This window comes from Hippichthys cyanospilos, chromosome 5 (assembly GCF_059441005.1).
Source record: "Hippichthys cyanospilos isolate Australia breed blue-spotted pipefish chromosome 5, RoL_Hcya_1.0, whole genome shotgun sequence".
In the NCBI taxonomy this organism is placed as follows: Eukaryota; Metazoa; Chordata; class Actinopteri; order Syngnathiformes; family Syngnathidae; genus Hippichthys; species Hippichthys cyanospilos.
Window position 1 is genome coordinate 6,190,644 of NC_142373.1, and position 18,262 is coordinate 6,208,905.

At 39.2% G+C, this 18,262-nt stretch overlaps 2 long non-coding RNA genes and 1 pseudogene across 9 annotated transcripts in view; all 3 read right to left on the minus strand.

The window, feature by feature from the left end:
• Positions 1 to 1,559: 1,559 nt before the first annotated feature.
• LOC148423258 (uncharacterized) lies at positions 1,560 to 6,019 on the minus strand. The gene is made up of 4 exons (XR_015865741.1): positions 5,822 to 6,019; positions 5,081 to 5,160; positions 4,852 to 4,998; positions 1,560 to 2,184 (listed from the first exon to the last, which is right to left on the minus strand). It is a non-coding gene; the product is annotated as an uncharacterized LOC148423258 (long non-coding RNA).
• A 1,783-nt stretch (positions 6,020 to 7,802) lies between these two features.
• LOC148423259 (uncharacterized) lies at positions 7,803 to 8,950 on the minus strand (annotated as a pseudogene).
• A 2,174-nt stretch (positions 8,951 to 11,124) lies between these two features.
• The window catches only part of LOC148423260 (uncharacterized), a 28,611-nt gene continuing 21,473 nt past the window's right edge, over positions 11,125 to 18,262 (minus strand). Inside the window, exons 1-6 of one of the 8 annotated variants that reach the window (XR_015865740.1) lie at positions 15,110 to 16,530; positions 14,883 to 14,921; positions 13,035 to 13,188; positions 12,321 to 12,395; positions 11,728 to 12,220; positions 11,125 to 11,595 (exon numbers count right to left, since the gene is read on the minus strand). This is a non-coding gene — a long non-coding RNA (uncharacterized LOC148423260). Of the gene's footprint in view, positions 11,596 to 11,727; positions 12,221 to 12,320; positions 12,396 to 13,034; positions 16,534 to 18,262 lie in introns of those variants that run through there. The other 7 variants (XR_015865737.1, XR_015865738.1, XR_015865735.1 and 4 more) reach the window with 7 other exon arrangements.

Sequence of the window (18,262 nt, forward strand, 5' to 3'; positions counted from 1 at the left end):
CTGTCTCAGTCACGGTGTCAGTCACGTGACTGAGAGTGACTAACCCCATATTGGATGGATGCCAATATGCTATTGGTCGATTAAGGTCACCCGGTCTCACTCACGGAGATGCTATTGGCCGGCGTCACGTCAATCACAGAAATGCCGATATGCTATTGGCCGAATGCCTTTATCTAGCTTGATGGCACAGCTGGTCGGGATGGAAAGAAGGAGAGAAAATGAGTGAAACGGAAGGAAGGAATGTTGTGAAGACTTTGCAAACTTTATCTGTTTGACAGCTTCTAAAATTGCTAGTAGCGGTAAAGGAAGAAGTAAGAGGATGATGACAATAGAAACGAAGCAGGAGATAATTTTAAAAAAAAAACTGACACCGTGACTGAAAGAGTGACTGTGACATTTTAAGACCAATAGCATATCACCGTAAATGTATGCACTTTGTGGGTTGGTCTCTGCTCCCCTCCGCCACCACTAAGCACAAGTTACGTCGCTCCAAAGATAAATGTCATTTATCCTTTGTATATGTTGTTCAATTTAACTGTTCAGTAGGTTATGTTACTCACTTTAAATATGTGCACAAAGTCGTGATGTTTTTACTAAGGTTTCTTCACGCGTTGCACGCATTCACGAATTATCATAGGTTTGGATAGCCCGCCATACGAGCAGTTCGCAGTTCGAGTTACGAGCATAGCCGCTAAACGGATTAAGTTCGTAACACGGGGGCCCACTGTACTGGAATGTGCTTCATGTGTAATGGTGGCAATGTAAAATATATTAGCTGAATGATTACAATGTGGAATGGGGAAGCTTCAAATAGTAGTAATAGTAATAGTAAAATCTGCCATTGGGAATGAAACATGAATTGTTAAAGATGAAAAAAATGGAATAATGGAGAAAATATGAAAGTTTATGAATGATGGGAATAAGGTGAATGAGTTAAATGTTATGAATACAAAATGGGAAATATCAAAATGTGAAATGTTAAATGTCCCATTAGGAATGAATGGGAAGCCCTCCCATTGAAAATGAATTATGAATTATTGAATGTGGAAAAATATGGAATTATGGGAAAATATTGGAATAATTGAACTTAAGTACAGTAACGAAGTACATGTAGTTCGTTTCTTCCCATCACTGATATTGGGATATAAAATCATACGTATAATTGATGAGTTCATAAAGAAATGCCCTTGTACCAGCAAACTGCACTAGGCAGTCTCATGTCAAAATTTCAATACCAGACAATTGCCCGACCTTGTACTCCCAAACAGATTATTGCCACTTTGACGTCTTTTACAGTCAAGAAAATAAGTTATTCACGATAGGCATTTTCATGCAAAATCACTTTGGAGTAAAGACCTGAAGTAAAAATAGGAAGACACCAGTAGCCATCTTGCATTTTCGCTCGTATGGTGAGAGGCAATATCGAGATTGAGAAAAAAGAATTAGAAACTTATTCAGAAAAAAATGCTAATACAGTACATTTATTTAGAAAACATTTTTTTCAGCAGTCAACAACAATGAACTAGTTATGTGTCACCTTGTCACCTGCGTAAATAACTTTTTAAACAAACAAATCAACAACAAATATCACCCCCTTTCCACTTGTGTATTATTTTTCTTTTTAACCAAACATATAAAAAAGAAACAAATCACTCCCTCGTCACCTGTGTGATGGTCCCCACTGTACCATAAACAAAACTTAAATTTAAGCCATTGGAGGGGATTTCTGGCGGCTCTTCAAATGTAGATTCCCAGATGTGTTTGAGAATTTCTAGGAAAAAATGCTAATACAGAACATTTACATAGAAAACATTTTTTTCAGCAAACAGTCATCAACAATGAACTAGTTATGTGTCACCTTGTCACCTGCATAAATAACTTTTTAAACAAACAAATCAACAACACATATCACCTCCTTTCCACTTGTGTATATTTTTTCTTTTTAACCAAACATATAAAAAAAGAAACAAATCACTCCCTCGTCACCTGTGTGATGGTCCCCACTGTACCATAAACAAAACTTAAATTTAAACCATTGGAGGGGATTTCTGGCGGCTCTTCAAATGTTGATTCCCAGATGTGTTTGGGAATTTCTAGGGTCTTCCCCGAAGGCAGGACCACTTCCACTGGGTCGTCACTCAGGTCCATCCCGATAATTGTGACCTTTAGTGTTGACTCACAAACCTGTTGAGTGGAATGATGAAATCAAGTTTGATAAATATAAAACAACCAAAGTATATGTCATCAGATTAACAATCTTTGAATTTTTAACACAAAAGAGAATCTTCTTTTATGAAACAATACAGGAATCAATTACTGATGAGAGACTGAAGTCACAAGATCGGGCAATGTAAAATAAAACGATAGTTGGGTATGTTGTAATAATAATATTAATAATAATAATATATAAATCTTAAAACAAATGACAACGACGCTTTCTACATGTAAATATATATACAGTGAGCCCCCGGTTTACATACTCCCTGTTTTACAAACTTTTCATCTTACGAACGTGGACCGCGACTTTTTTTTGTCCCCATCTTACGCACAAACCTTTCGTCTTATGAACAGTCCAACATGCCAGCAGTGTGTCTGCACTATTTTTTTCGCTTTGCTGCGTCAACAAAAATAACTATTCTCACATGTCACAGAAACGCCGATATGCTATTGGTCTTATAAGGTCACTGTCACGATCTCAGTCACGGAGATGCCGATATGCTATTGGTCGATTAAGGTCAGAGTCACGGTCTCAGTCACGGAGATGCCGATATGCTATTGGCCGGCGTCACGTCAATCACAGAAATGCCGATATGCTATTGGCCGAACGCCTTCATCTAGCTTGATGGCACAGCTGGTCGGTGTGTTGTGAAGACTTTGCAAACTTTATCTGTTAGACATGGCTTCTAAAATTGCAAGTGGCGGTAAAGGAAGAAGTAAGAGGATGATGACAATAGAAACCAAGCAGGAGATAATCAAAAAATATGAAGGAGGCACACGCATAGTTAACCTTGCTCGTGAGTATGGCCATAACCGCTCGGCAGTCTTCTAAGGGCAAGACTTTCCTTGCCAGGGGACGAACCTCCGTCATCAACAAAATGGAGAGGCTTCTTTTATTATGGATTAAAGAGAAGGAAATCGTTCTTGTTTGAGAAAAGTTGAAAAACTGAGCGCTCTTGCCGTTTGTAATAAATTGACATGTGAAAAACCAATACAGAACAGCGTCAATATTTTATTTCTAGCTAACAATAAAGCCACTGAGCCAATCAGGTTTCAGAACACAATGCACTGTAAAAAAAAAATCCACACTGTAAAAAATCCGTGAAGCAGCAAAGCCGTGAAAATTGCGATATGGCGAGGGATCACTGTATATATATATATATATATATATATATATATATATATATATATATATATATATATATATATATATATATATATATATATATAAATAAACAAATCTGTCTGGATAAATAACATGAGGGTGGATGGATACTGAAAAACTTAATACAGGAGCTTAAATTAAAAATATCAAAGTTATCATTCACGGACAATACCCACACTTCGATCAATTGAAAAACATTCAACTGATCTTGTACCTATGAAATATTTCTGAATTTATCTCAGCCAGAATATTGGCTGGAACTGATATTCAATAAGGCTTTACACCAATTAAATACTTTTAACTTACTCAAAGTCTAAATATTGGATATGTAACACCAATTGAATATTTTTTAATTGATAGAAGCTTGTGATGAATAACTTCAATCCTCTTTTTATCTGTGTGTGCAAGTAATGCCATTTTTTAAAGTATATTTACCCTGATGCTGTGCTAACTAAAGCTCTAAACCAGTGGTTCTTAACCTGGGTTTGATCGAACCCGAGGGGTTCGGTGAGATGGTCTCAGGTGTTCGGTGGAGCCTACGCCGCAGATTTTTTTTTTCTGCCTCCGCCGCAGAGGTCCGCTCCTCAGTCTAGTCTTCAGTTAGTGGGCACAGTCATTGAAAGCATCCTGCTCTGAGATTTCCTCCCGGTCCTACTGAGCTAAGCTAACAATAGCGCAGCATTGTCACCACAATAATAATTGTCAGCACGGTCACGGCCACTGCAGATTCGTTGTAGGAGCATATGAAACATGTAGGGTTCGGTGACCGCTTAGAGAGGGCTGTATATGTGTGAGATGTGTAATATGTATGAGACTCCCTACCGGTCCACTTTGAAAGCGCTGGATAAGCAGAAGAGTGAGACCTCCTTGTCAGCACGGAATCGGCCACTGAGAGATTGGGATAGCACCCCCCCCCGCCCCCCCCCCCCGCCCCCCCCCCCCCCCCCCCCCCCCCCCCCCGGTCCACGATATAACTATTCGGTGCCTCCAAAATGTTAAGAACCACTGCTCTAAACACACTACTCCACAAGTGCAGCAGCAGCTGATAGTGTTCAACAAATTCCAAGCAGGCATCACAGTGGGCCTAATTGAATTCTGCTTTAAACTTCAGTTCTAACGTCCCCAAAAATGTAAAAAATGACACGCGAGACAGACAGACACACACACACACACACACACACACACACACCCTTTCACACAGAGCCCCCAAAGTTGACACAGGAGGAAAAAAAGTCACACATTTAATATTAAAGTAACATCAGTATATTTTTAAGATCTTTCAAAATCCTATTAGTGACCTAATATGAGCGTTAAGGGGAACTTTTAACGTTTTAATGCCTTAAATTCAAATTATCGGAATTACGGCCTTTGTAGATGATTTAATACTGCGCATATATCTTGAAGACAGGGACCACAAATCGGCAACAGCCTTCTGAGTACCACTGACAATGAACCATTTATTTACTCACCTTAATTTCTGTCAGTTGGGTTGTGTTGAGGGTGAGGCCATATTCATTTAAAAGGGCACTCAGGTGTGTAAATCGATATATTGTGCCCTTCCTCAGTTTTTCTAGGTTGGCCTCCCTCCAAATCGCCACTTTTACCGCGTCTTCATCCTGCAACAGTTTAAAGATGCACATTTGCTCACTATGCATTTGTGAAGTGCAATAACAGGAAGATCATAAACAAGGTACATACTTTTTCCAATGGAAATGATGCGCAATGGCACAGCATCGGCACCTTTGCGTACCATCCGAATTGCACGCATCTAAGGCAGACTGAAAAAACATAAGTCATAATTATAATTCTGTGTGTGTGTACGGAATGTGTCAACATAGAATAAAGAGAGCATGGAAGCTGAGCGAACAGAAGAAGAATTTCACTGTGAGGTATAGTACAATTCATGTGACAATAACATTTCTTTGAATCTTTACTAACCCGCAAAGTAGTAATCATAAAAAATCATATATAATAATGTCCTTCCTGGTCAATTACTGAATGAAAAAAAGTCCCATCCAATTAAATCAATCATTTTGTAAATAGAAAATGACTAAGTTACATGATTTATTCAGCTGTGATGGTAGAAAAATCATTCAACATCAGCAATGACAATATTGCAAGAAAATGCAACTATTGTGTTGGAACACAAATGTTATTGTTAGTTAAATGTATTTTTTCCTCCCATGTCATTTTTGGGAGCGCTATGTGAAAGTGAGTGTATGTGTGTCTGTGTGTGTGCGTGCACAAGCGTGTGCAATTGGATATGTGAATATTTACTTCACAAGTCAGTTTAGATGTCAGTTTCACTCCTAAAATTTCTGGTTAGTGGGTACTTTGCTCCACGTACGAAATAAAAAAAATTCTGGCTGGAGACCTGTGGTGAGCGTATGTACATGGATGTATGCGAGTGTGTACATGTTTGGGATTCAAGAAACTTACATTTATTATTTGGCCATCCAATGTGACCAAGCCCTCAGGCAGCTGCAGTCTGACGTCAGCTATGGTCGACGGCAGAGATTGTGGAAGAATGAGATCTCTAGCTTCAGTCTCCATTTCCAGAGAGACGTGAATCTGAGCCCCGATATAGATTCGCGTGGCCCTTCTGCTGAGGAGTGATTTTTTGTTTTTACCGTCCACACCATAATTTACAAAAACAAAACTGTTGCCCTCTGTGACTTGGGATGCAAGTTCAGGGAACAGCACCATTTTAAATGTGTCAAACCCATCACAGAGGGCAACTGTTTTGTTTATGTATTGTCCATGCATCTCCACAGTGTCATCTGGAAGTAATGACCATCTTCTTGCTTTAACTGTCTCAAGTTCTGCGACCACTTTTGCACAGAGTATAGTTGCTGCCATTCTGAAAAAGAAAAGCAAATACTATTATGGACATGTTTTTTTTAAATGTGATATATTCTAAATGTTCAAAACGATTTGACAAAACTGTATAAAGTCCTACAGAAGCTAGGATATGCATGTGAAATTTAATCATGAGGTGAAGCACAGCTTCCAGTTTAGCGGATGACAACAAAACACTGATTTAAGCAGCAAGGGAGTCTTCTTTTTCAAACGTTAGTTTAATACTATAATAAATATATTTGATATTAATATTACGTTTATGACATTATCTTAGACTATATTTTAAAGGCAGCTATTCGTTTTAAAATTAGATGAAGTTAAAAGTGTACCATGTACAATTAAAACATAATAGATTAAATATTAATGACATCGTAATATTAAAATGCAAAATGAGTCAATAGATGAAGTTGAGCGCCATTATTTGTAAGTGCCACAAGGTGTCAGTGATGAGCGTCAAAAAGCAATAGTCAGTAGCCGAGCTAGCTTAATGCAGCATGTGGCAAATGTGTGCGCTACCAGAAGCTTCCACCTGCCAATCACGTGCATTGTGAGTGAAGATGCGTTAAGGACATTCGATTGATACTTCCTTGCGAGGCTTACAGAATAAAAGTCTCCAACATCCATCGTCCAAGCAGAGATGACTTGGTTTTAATCAAACTGAGAATAGGAGGGGAAAAAGATGCATTCCCGTCCACTGCCAGTTGCAAACATCTCTGCATGTTCTCAATTTCATGATGACAGGAATATGTTGTGAGTGGTTATTTCCTGGCAGCAGCTCATATAGGCAACAAAAAGATTATTTTAAGACTATTTTAGTACAAGACAAATACTGTACAATAATGTGGCTAAATTTAATGACACAGCTGAAATTGGAATAGATTTATTAAGGTGAATATTAGCCAACGAGAGTATAATTTGGGATGTCATTTATATGGAAGGAAGCTGTCTACAATTATTCTCCTTTGCCAGTCTGTTTGAGATGCTTTGCTGCATTAGATGCCAAACTGTGTCTTTGAACTTTGACTTGGAATTTTACTAACAATTATACACACATTTACATTCCATATTACACTTGATTTACATATTTACTACAGCTGTTATATAATTATTGTGAGAATTCATTAACATGATACATTTAACTCTTTAAAGAATTAAAAGTGTCTCAGTCCAGTTCACAAAAGTCTGTGACTTGCACCTTAATCATATCATATTTAAATGTTTGTCTTGACACAAGGAATAGCGTGAACTAACTTAGCATGAACCACGGACTTCACTATTAGTTGATGGGAAACAGGGCCAATTTTCAGAAACTTAAAATTTAATTATTTTCAAAACCAAAGCAGCTAGCGACCTAAAACCAAAACAGGCACCTACCTTAGGCAAATATGAGTCTCCATGAGCAGCGGCAACAAAAAATTCAGTCGTTCCCGAATAAATGCCTGATTAATATTTTTTTTTCACATCGGTATAGGAAAACTTAAAATGCTATAAATTCCTCAGATTTTATGATAGATTGACAAATGACAAAATGCGGAGATAATCTATATTTTCAGGAGCAATAGCTATATTTAACATATATGTTTTGGATCGAAATATCTACCATTTTTTGTGCAATTTTGACCTAAGTTATAAACAGCAAAAAAGTTATAAATGTACAATGCCTGTACATCTTAGGACCAGCCCTATAGAGATGCAGACGTGATCAAAAAGACACTGTTGTACCGTTTTTGGCACTTATTTTTCTGACTGAGGAGGATTTGAGCCTTCACCAAGATGAGCAGAAGCGCTGCTCAGCTGCTAGGGTCTCAATGTCAATGTCCTTGACCCCCTCCACCACCATCGTCACGTTGTCTGTTTCCTCAACGCTGTAGTTGTTGAGGAAGCCCAGAGCCCTGGTTACCTGGCGCACCCTTGTGAAGACATCCCTGTGGCCGTGCAAGATGTGCCACAGCTTGCTGTTAGCGATCTTGACACTGCCTTTGGCCGTGAGGAAGCTCCCAGTCTCTCCAATCGTCAGCACGTTGGCCACGGCAGGCAGCCCTCCAAGCATGGCTCATACATGAACAGGGTGAGAAACTGCCTGTTCTGCTTGAAGGTGTCCGTATCCAGGGAGATTCTGAAATGGAAATCAAATTAAAAGCTTGTTTGCTGGCATTAAAATGTATTTTCAGGGCCAAAGTTTCTTTTATAGTCAGCTAGTTGCACTCAAATCTTGCCTGTAGTTTCTCGGTTATCTGTCTTGATCTTTCTGAGGTCCTTAAGGGAGGTGAATTTGTCACTGTCCATGAACTCGCTCTCCATCTTTGCTTTTTCTGCCACCTGTACCTATTTCCTGGCTGTCGATGAGGCCATGGACCTCTTGGAGGCGTGAGGCGCCTGCCGCATGCAGGGTGGGTAGGCAGTGCTTTGGCGAAACCTTCTGGCACGGCGTCCTTGATCAGCCGCTTCCTCTGCCTTCCTCCGTGCACTGTGGGCGTAGCTGTAAAGTCACTGTCTTTGGAGTGCAAGAAGAAGTACCTTTCAGCAATTGGGTCGTCCTTCCTCTCCTTCATTATATTCTTGAGCAACCTGGCCCACAGCTCGTCATCCCAGGGCAACTCATATTAAGGAGGGCGATCGGGGTCCCCATTGGCCGCCTGCTCCTGTACCACCACCCTATTGATCAAATCTTGCCGTCTTGCAGTACACAACCCAACACTACTTCCCCATGGTGCACTGAAAGTGTTTAGATTGAAAGGTAACATAAAATAAAACGTAAAAGCTGAAAAAATGTTTACGGAAGCAGAAATATATAAATTACTAGTTGTTTTTCGGGGGACAAAAACGTCAGTTGGACTATAATTACCTTATTATTTGAATGTAAAGTTACGCTGTTGTGTATTTGCAAAATCCAACATGGTGCTGGTGTTACAGTTCAACTGGTTCTGGGATTAACTGGCTCCCAATTCCAGATGTGGGTCGATTGTTGACATATTTTATGTTTCCAGACTGCAGGAGTCACAACCCTACATCTGAAAAAGAATGCATTTCAGCTTGTGTCCCTTCGATCACATGTAACACTCATTCATAATCACACGAAACAGCATTTGCATTCAGCAACTGGTTGCTGAATGTATGAACCCTAAAGATTACACTACACAGTACCATTGAATAGAAGATGTGTACATGTATTTTTTTTTTTTCGAAAGTTCAGTCACGCATTTGAGGTTCTCGTTGCACATTTGTGGTTCTCGTTGCACGTTTGTGACTTTCGTTACGCATTCGTGAATACTTTTGCTACAATTTTGACACCATGTTCCCATCAACTAATAATGAAGTGTGCACATGACTTTTAAAAGACTTAAGTTACCTCGGACTTCACTCACCTTGCTCGTTCCTCTGAAGGAGGGCCATTCGAAGATTGAGAAAAATAAATATCAAGCTTGAGAAAACAGGTTCTGCATATGTACATATGTACACACATGTGTACACATGTATGTTTTAAAATGCAACCCTAAACCTAATTTAAATAATTGTATCATTTACTCACTCAATCCATGGGAGTGATAGGCTGACTTCACACTGTACAACATTCACTGTACTTGTAAACTTTTAACACAATATTTCATTTATCTATTTGGAATAGAATGTTTAGTTTAAATAGGGTCATGTATGTAATTAGTAATAATGGAAGAATTTGCAAGTTCGCTCATCCACGTCATGGTCTCATGCTTCACCATACAAATGCAATATCTTATAATAACTACTGCCAGTAGATCTACAACTTTACTTTTAAGTGTACAGAGGCGGGTTATAACCTGTCAGGCTTACCTTAGCAATGATGGGTATTCGATCCTTGACGGAGAGATGTTGGACATCTTTAACCCACCCACACACGAAGTAGTTGTAGAACTCCAGTGTTTTTAAGCCTTCTTATCTTTTAATCAGTATGCACTTATGTGTTCAATAAATAATTGACAATGTCAAGATACGTGATATTCGGCTAGTCTTCAGTCAGTTGAAAAGTTTTCCTCCACTTCATACAGCTTGATTCTCTATTTCCAAATTTTGACTTGTATCGCTCCAGGGACTGTTAATCTAAACCTTCCGCATACGTTCTCTTTAAAAAAAAAAAAAAAAAGTAACGTTAGAGGTAGATGAGTCTGACATTTTAAATAACTGACCATGTAAACAAGTACAAGCTTGCCCCACAATATGGCACCAAGTCACGATATTGTGACGTCAGTTAATGCTATCTATTCACTAGCGTTGGTTCATTGCTTCAAAAAAGTTGGTTCAGTGCTTGGGGCCTCAATGACAGTTTTGAGGACATCTAGTGATCATTGAATTAAGCGCAACAAAGTCGTATCGAAGAATGCGCGGTCAAAATCGACACAGCAATTTACAGAACATAAAATTAAGAAAACATGGAATGTTTTTCACTATGCCTGCGATTAACCCCCAAATATGTACATGTTAAAGTTTGAGTTATTTTCTTATTAAAACTCTGTTATAAGGAATATTAAAATAGAGAACTATATACTGTATGTTTATGATGCAACCCTTTTTTTTTCAAATTCACATATTTTTTTTATCCTGGTAAAAACAATGGATTACACCTACATATGAATGGATAGAACTGATGCTACTGGACAATTTAAGTGGTTGAAAGAAAAAAAAAAATCATAAATAACTTAGGTATTATTACTTTAAAAGCAGTTACAAAATTTGGAAAAACATGGAATGTTTATTTCTTTCACTATAACTGCAATTACCTCCAAAATGAGCAGGAGAGAAAAAAAAAAAGTTTTTTTTCCTCTTATTCAAAGCTCTAATATGTCATGTGGAAAATTCATGTCGAGAAATATGTTTCTGATACAAACACATTAATTTCCCACCAAGTATCCATGGGCAGTAGCCAAGTTTATTCATTTAGCCCTGAATTACTGTAATCTGAAAGGGCTTCAGAGGTGACGAGAAATTAGAGAGCATCATAACACAATATTACAGATAAGCAAATATGTATGCAGTCTAAAGCTCCCAGAAGAGGAAGGAAAAACTCAAAAACCCCAGCTGGGGAAAAAAAGAAACCTTCAGAAGGGACCACAACTGGGAGCAGCCCCCTTCTAGGCTCAACAGGGTGGAATAGATGCAGAGTGCCAAGAGAACACATATTGTAAGCAGTAAGTGTCCATTGCGAAGATATCGTGATAACAAAAGACATTATCAGGTAAGAACCTCCTCCACAATCTGGCCCGGTGGGTCCATCAGAAGCAACTCAGTGAAGGTGGTCCACCTTGAAACCTCTGCAGTCACATAGCGCAAGTCTGCACAGCATGCTAGGATGAACTGCTGTTTCTCCAGAAAAATAGAACCTGTTAAATGTAAAGAATAGGGAGTAAAATCAAATGTTTAGTTGGTTTAGAAAAACAGTCCAGTTCAGATGAGGGAATTTGTTGATTACTTTCAATGGTTGGAAAATGCTCTGAAGAGAACAGAAGACATACATGATTTGAAGCCAAGGAGAACGACCTTGAAATATTGTCCCACGGCGGCGAGCTCCCTGCTGCTCTTTGGTCCAATGGAACATGCGGAGCCACGTGCAACATATGGACAATGTAGATCTACACACAAAAAAAAAGTAAGCAAAGTTTTGGTAATTTTAACTGACAAAGTTCATGACCATTTATACAAGAGTGAAGAGAAGTTGTGGTTGGCTGCCACCCTGCTTTTGAAGTCAGGCAGTCTGTCACAAGCGTTTTGCTTCAAATACAAATGGCACTTTAACAAACAAAAAAATCTGTTAAAATGGAAGCAAAACACCATTCAAGTGGCTTGAAAAGAACAGAAAACAGACTTGATCCTGAAGAGAACATGTCATGGTATCTTTATACAGTAAATGTCATCAAGCTCTTCATCGGGCAAGCGGGAACAAGTAGCATCCAGATTTGGTTGCTGAGCTTCCATCTGGTTTTCTCTGGCCAAACAGAATTACTGCAGCTACAGCCAACATGTGAAAAAGACAGGTTTACAATTAATAAAACGAATGAAATAGAACAAGGTGGTGGTTGGAACAAACAGCTGATAAATACTTGCATACATGGAATTATAGAGGGTGTTGGGGTTCACTTCACTGTTCCACAAGAATAACGGGACCTACTGCTTGGCTGCCACCCTGGGGTATGTAAATATAAAAAGACATTCAATTATAAAGCGCTTGTTTAAGAAACTAATCATCTATCTACTGATGATACAGCATTTGGAGCAATTTGAGGTTATAAAATGGCATGACATTGTGTGTCATGCTCGGGCTGCACAATTAATGAAATTTTAATTGCAAGCACATATTGGTTGCAACAATTAAGCAGAATGTTTCACATGTTTGCATAACAAAAGCCTTTGCTTTACTCACCCTAATACATTATGTACCAGTGTGAAATGGCGAGTTTCTCACCTGATTCCTAATATATACAATGCTTGCTGTCAATTGAGACACAATATGAAAAAAATGGTAAAAATTTGATAAAAAAAAATTGTATAAATCCATTCTGAAACGATGGAAAATGACATTTTGACCGTTAATTAAAATTTGCGTAAAAGTAAACGTGATTGGTTCTAAGTAGGCTCCAAGTTTTTTGCCATGTCATACCTGAAAATTTTGATTATTTACTGTATTTATTGTACTTTTCTGTAAGTTTCAAGCTTCAAAGACTTGTTTTTCTGCTGCTTGTATTAAAAAAAAAAGGGGGGGGTTCAATACATAGACATGTGTGATCATGATGAATAATCGTGATTATTATTTTGGCCTACTTACCTTGTCACAGCGAGGCAAAAATGACGGGACCTTCTTAGGGTGCCACCCCGGTTTCAAAGTCCGTGTTCCATGGCGTATGTTTACCACCACCAGTGGACAAAAACTGCACTTTGTTCTCCATTATGAGATGGACAATTTCTCCAGAACAGCAGCCCTTGTTAAAAGTAGTGGATTACTGCCTTCACATTATTAGTTATTTCATATTGACCTACTTACATCATCTGTTTTCTGTTGTCACCTCATGATGATTGGTACATAATTGACAAGTTAACAAAATAGTAATTATTCCACCACTCTTCTCTTTGAATTGACCCTCCACCAACTTTCAAAATTCTTTTCATTAATGCTTCCCTCTCTCTGTCTCTCACTTCCTGCAAAGCTCTACGTTCACTTACCAACTTTTACACATGCTAATCCACCTTCACTTCAGATTTTATACCATCCCATTACAAAATGTATGCTCTTTCCCATTTGACAAATCTCTCCTAAGACATGTTTATATTAGATTAAATTCTCAATCGATATACCTACTGACTGTGGCATTTTATTATTCAGATCTGATTCAAGTGATACTTCGGTAAGTACATAATAAATGCTGAAAAGAAAGATAAAAAGAAAAAAAAATCAAGTTGACCTTTCTATCTCCCCTCCACCCACTCAAATGTCACTTTCATGTCAATCAAACCTTTTGCACTCATTTGTATTATTTATTTATTTATAATTTAAATGTTGACTATCTATGTTTGACAATTGAGGACAATCCCCCCCCCCAACTTTTTTTTTTGTTGCCAAATTTGCTTTTTCAGACCATTCTATATTTTTCACTGAAAGAAAAATAAACTCATTAGTTTATTTGATTGAATGGTTGCACACAAGTAAATCATAGATTCAGTGCTAGTTGATTGTTTCATGCAACTACTAACAAATACTAGACTACCATTCTCTTTCAGTCATGATCTGTCGCATCATAGCTTTTTTTTTTTTTTTTTGGACAGGTTGTGGATAAATCTTTAGTGATTCAAGTTGACAATTGTACTTTTAGGGTGTACTGGAAGTAAGTGCTTTGGAGATGCAATGTTTCCACAAGACAACAGTGTTTTTCAAAATGAGCAATCTTCGACCTAGACCCAATTTTGTCACATTAAAAAGATTTGTCTCACAAACCAAGACAGCAAAGAAATAGGCACAGCAGCAACATGTCAAACTCACTCATCACTGCCATAATATCATCTCCCTGCAACACCACTAATTTGCAAGTCAATTCATAATGTTTTTGCTAAAAACTGAAATTCCCTGTTATAAGTAGAGTGGAGTAACATTACACCATTTGCTGTCTGTACAATAATATATGTTTCAAGACCTGTTTATCGTGTCTATTTTCTGTTCTGCCCTGGTAATTGACACAAAATGTTAGAGTACATGATCCCACCACTCTTTTCCATTGATTTGACAGGACAAACATCTTTTTAAAATTCTATACAATATTCCTTTATTTAACAACCCAAATATCATTTGCTTTCCCTCAAATCTGTCTCCTATGACATGATTATCTCGCATAAAAATCTCAATGTATAATTATATTTGCTTACTGCACAATTCTTTTATTCAGATCAGATTCAACTGATACTTTGAAAGGTTAAATGCATAAAACAAAATAAAAGCAAAAGTTAAAAATCAAAAGATTCGTCTCGCCAACAGTTGCAGCATAGAAATAGGAGCAGCATCAGCATGTGCAGTACAAATTACCCAACATTGCCCTAATATCATCTCCCTGAAAGACTGCACATTTTCAGGTAATTCCATGAGGCATTTCCAACAACTGAAATGTATGACTTAGTTCAGACTCACCTTCCAGTGTTTATAACACAGAAGACCGGATTGTGATAGCTGTAATAAGTTTGAAGAACACCGGAATGAATGGCACACTGAGGTCGAGAAACAAATATTAGGTCAAGCAATGTGGTTTTGTCTGTGGTACCAGTAGTGATGAGTTGTGTGTAACCTTTTGAAATGAACAGTTCAAGAATGGGCTTGTAAGAATGCGACAGCGCATCTTCATTGAAATCTCCACATACCAGAATCTGATGTTGGTCCATCACCTCAAGAGAGTGCAACAAACTTTGCAGGTTAGGCAGAAATGACCGCAAACTTTGTCCTGGAGGCCTGTAAACAGGGGCAATCAACATGTTGATAGGATCTTCAAGTTTCACAACAACAAATTCAATATGAGTTACACCATGGATGTACAGTCAGCCCCCTGCTTACGAGCATCCTGATTTGCGAACATTCCGCCTTACGAGCGTGGATCAGGGAGAATTTTGTCCTCCGCTTACGAGCAAACCTCTCGTCTTGCGAGCATTCCGACAAACCAGCCATTGAGTATGTAGAAATGTTCTCGCCTAACTGCGTCAATATATTCAGCAGTTGCGTCATCTACAATCATTAATAGATACTTATAGCGGTAACGTGAACGCTATTGGTCTTACAATCTCACACTGACTGTCTCACTCACGGTGTCTAAATATATTACCATTTAAGTGTAGTGTTTGTACATTGAAGGAAATTCATATTTTTCAAATTCAATTTATCAATAAAATAGTATGTACATTGAACTGTGTTTTCTAATAAAGATTGAGACAATGGAATGTCAGTATAAAGCAGATACGATCCTGGCCCTGGGGGAGTGAAGACGAGTCGGCACCTCCAACAAGAACAAAGGGCATCCCCCGAGACAACAGTCTACCAGGAACTAAAGGCCAGGTGTGATCTTCAAGAGAAGATACCAGCCAGGGTTTATGGTAGTCAGACTTCCTCCCGCTTCAAAGGACAAAGACTTTTGATCCCCACTCAAACGGACCCTCACGCACGCACACACGCACACACCGACAGACACGCACGCACGTGCACGCACACACACACACCGACAGGCACGCACGTGCACGCACACACACACACACCGACAGGCACGCACGCACGTGCACGCACACACACACACACACCGACAGGCACGCACGCACGTGCACGCACACACACACACACACCGACAGGCACGCACGCACGTGCACGCACACACACACACACACCGACAGGCACGCACGCACGGGCACGCACATACACACACACTTGCAATCCACAGTGGGACTAGATGACCCGGAAGGGTATAAGAACTGAATGTTGAATGTGAAACGTTGCCATTTTTCTGCTCGGACCCGCGGCAGGACTGGCCCGAGGCCTCGTGTACTTTCCCACTCGGTCTGGATTAAATCGATTGTTTCACTATGTTGTGGTATGGGCGATCTTTCAACAAAAACGAACACGCTAGGAACTAGTTTAAGGCAGGAAGCTTTTTCTAGATTCCTTCAACAGCTAAAGGGAAAAACAGCTGACATGAAATTAAATGTGCCGATTGCAGGACAAAGAATTGTCATTGGTTTAAATGTGTGTTTTTTTTTTTAATTAATTGTCAATACATTCCAACCGTTTAAAAAAAAGTGCGAATAATTATCAGTCAGTCAAGGAGATGCCAATATGCTATTGGTCGATTAAGGTCACCCGGTCTCACTCACGGAGATGCTATTGGCCGGCGTCACACGTCAATCACAGAAATGCCGATATGCTATTGGCCGAACGCCTTTATCTAGCTTGATGGGACAGGATGGAAGGAAGTAGACAAAATGAGTGAAAAACGGAATGTTTTGAAGACTTTGCAAACTTTATCTGTTAGACATAGCTTCTAAAATTACTAGCAGCGGTAAAGGAAGAAATAAGAGGATGATGTTTTAGTATCTCCGTGATTTGCACCATGACTGAAAGAGTTACTGTAACACTGTAAGACCAATAGCCTATATGCGTTGCCGTATTAACTCAAGAGGTTAATCTCTGCACCCTATTACGGGTGATGTTACAGCGCCATATAATGGTTGCTTGACAAGATTGCATGTCAGGTTAGTCGGCGATCTCCCGATATGCATTGGGACAGCGTCATTGTTGCAATTTTGTGAGTTGTAACCAAAGGTGAACTGACGCTCGAACAAGCCATAAGTGTGCTGCCTAGTAAATGCAACACACACAACCACCTCTCCGCTTCCACCGTGCTCAATTCACGTCGGGAAAAACAGTTGACATGAAATTAAGTGTGCCGATTGCAGGACAAAAAATCGTCACAGATTTAAATGTGTTTTAATCAATAAGATGTCAATACATTCCAACCGTTTAAAAAAAAAGTGCAAATAATTATCAGTCAGTCAAGGAGACGCCAATATGCTATTGGTCGATTAAGGTCACCCGGTCTCACTCACGGAGATGCTATTGGCCGGTGTCACACGTCAATCACAGAAGTGCCGATATGCTATTGGCCGAACGCCTTTATCTAGCTTGATGGCACAGCTGGTTGGGATGGAAGGAAGTAGAGAAAACCCTGACTGAAAAAGTTACTTTGACACTGTAAGACCAATAGCATATCTGATTTACCGTATTGACTTAGAGCATTCATCTCTGCTCATCTCTGCTTATCTCAGCACAAGTCACGTCTTTCCAAAGGTAAAAGTCATTTATCCTTTGTATTTGTTATTTAATGCAACTGTACAGTAGATTATGTCACTTAATATTAATTTATGTATACAGCGTGATGATTTTACCTAAGGCTTCTGCGCGCGTTGCACGCACTCACGAATTAACATGGGTTTGGATTGCCCGCTATACGAGCAATTCGAGATACGAGCGTAGCCGCTGAACGGATTAAGTTCGTAACCCGGGGGCCCACTGTATTTCTTTTCCTGTGCCACTATGTGATGTTTTACACATATAGCTACACCACCACCCTGTTTTATTGCCAAGTCAGGACAGTTTAAATAGGAAACATTTCGACTCCGGTGAAAGACCGTGTAGCCTTCCAAGACAGCAATTCCGGCAGCAACTGACCCCTGCATATGTGTTTCTGTGAAGCACAAAACATCAGCAAAAAGTAGTTCGTGGTGATGTTTGATATCCTGCTCATGACAAAACAGCCCCTCTGTGTTATGATGGACAATGACCAGGTTATTTACTCGATCTAGAGTGGGCAGGACATGATATAGAGGCATCACATGGTCCAAAGAAGCATCCGTCATTTCACCAAGAGCGTCGGTTATTTGTGGGTTTGCATGAATCCTTCTCTCATCCATATACAGGATATGTAGGCCACGGAAAGATGTGACTCTGCTCAGAGCAACGTACGCCATGCCATGCTC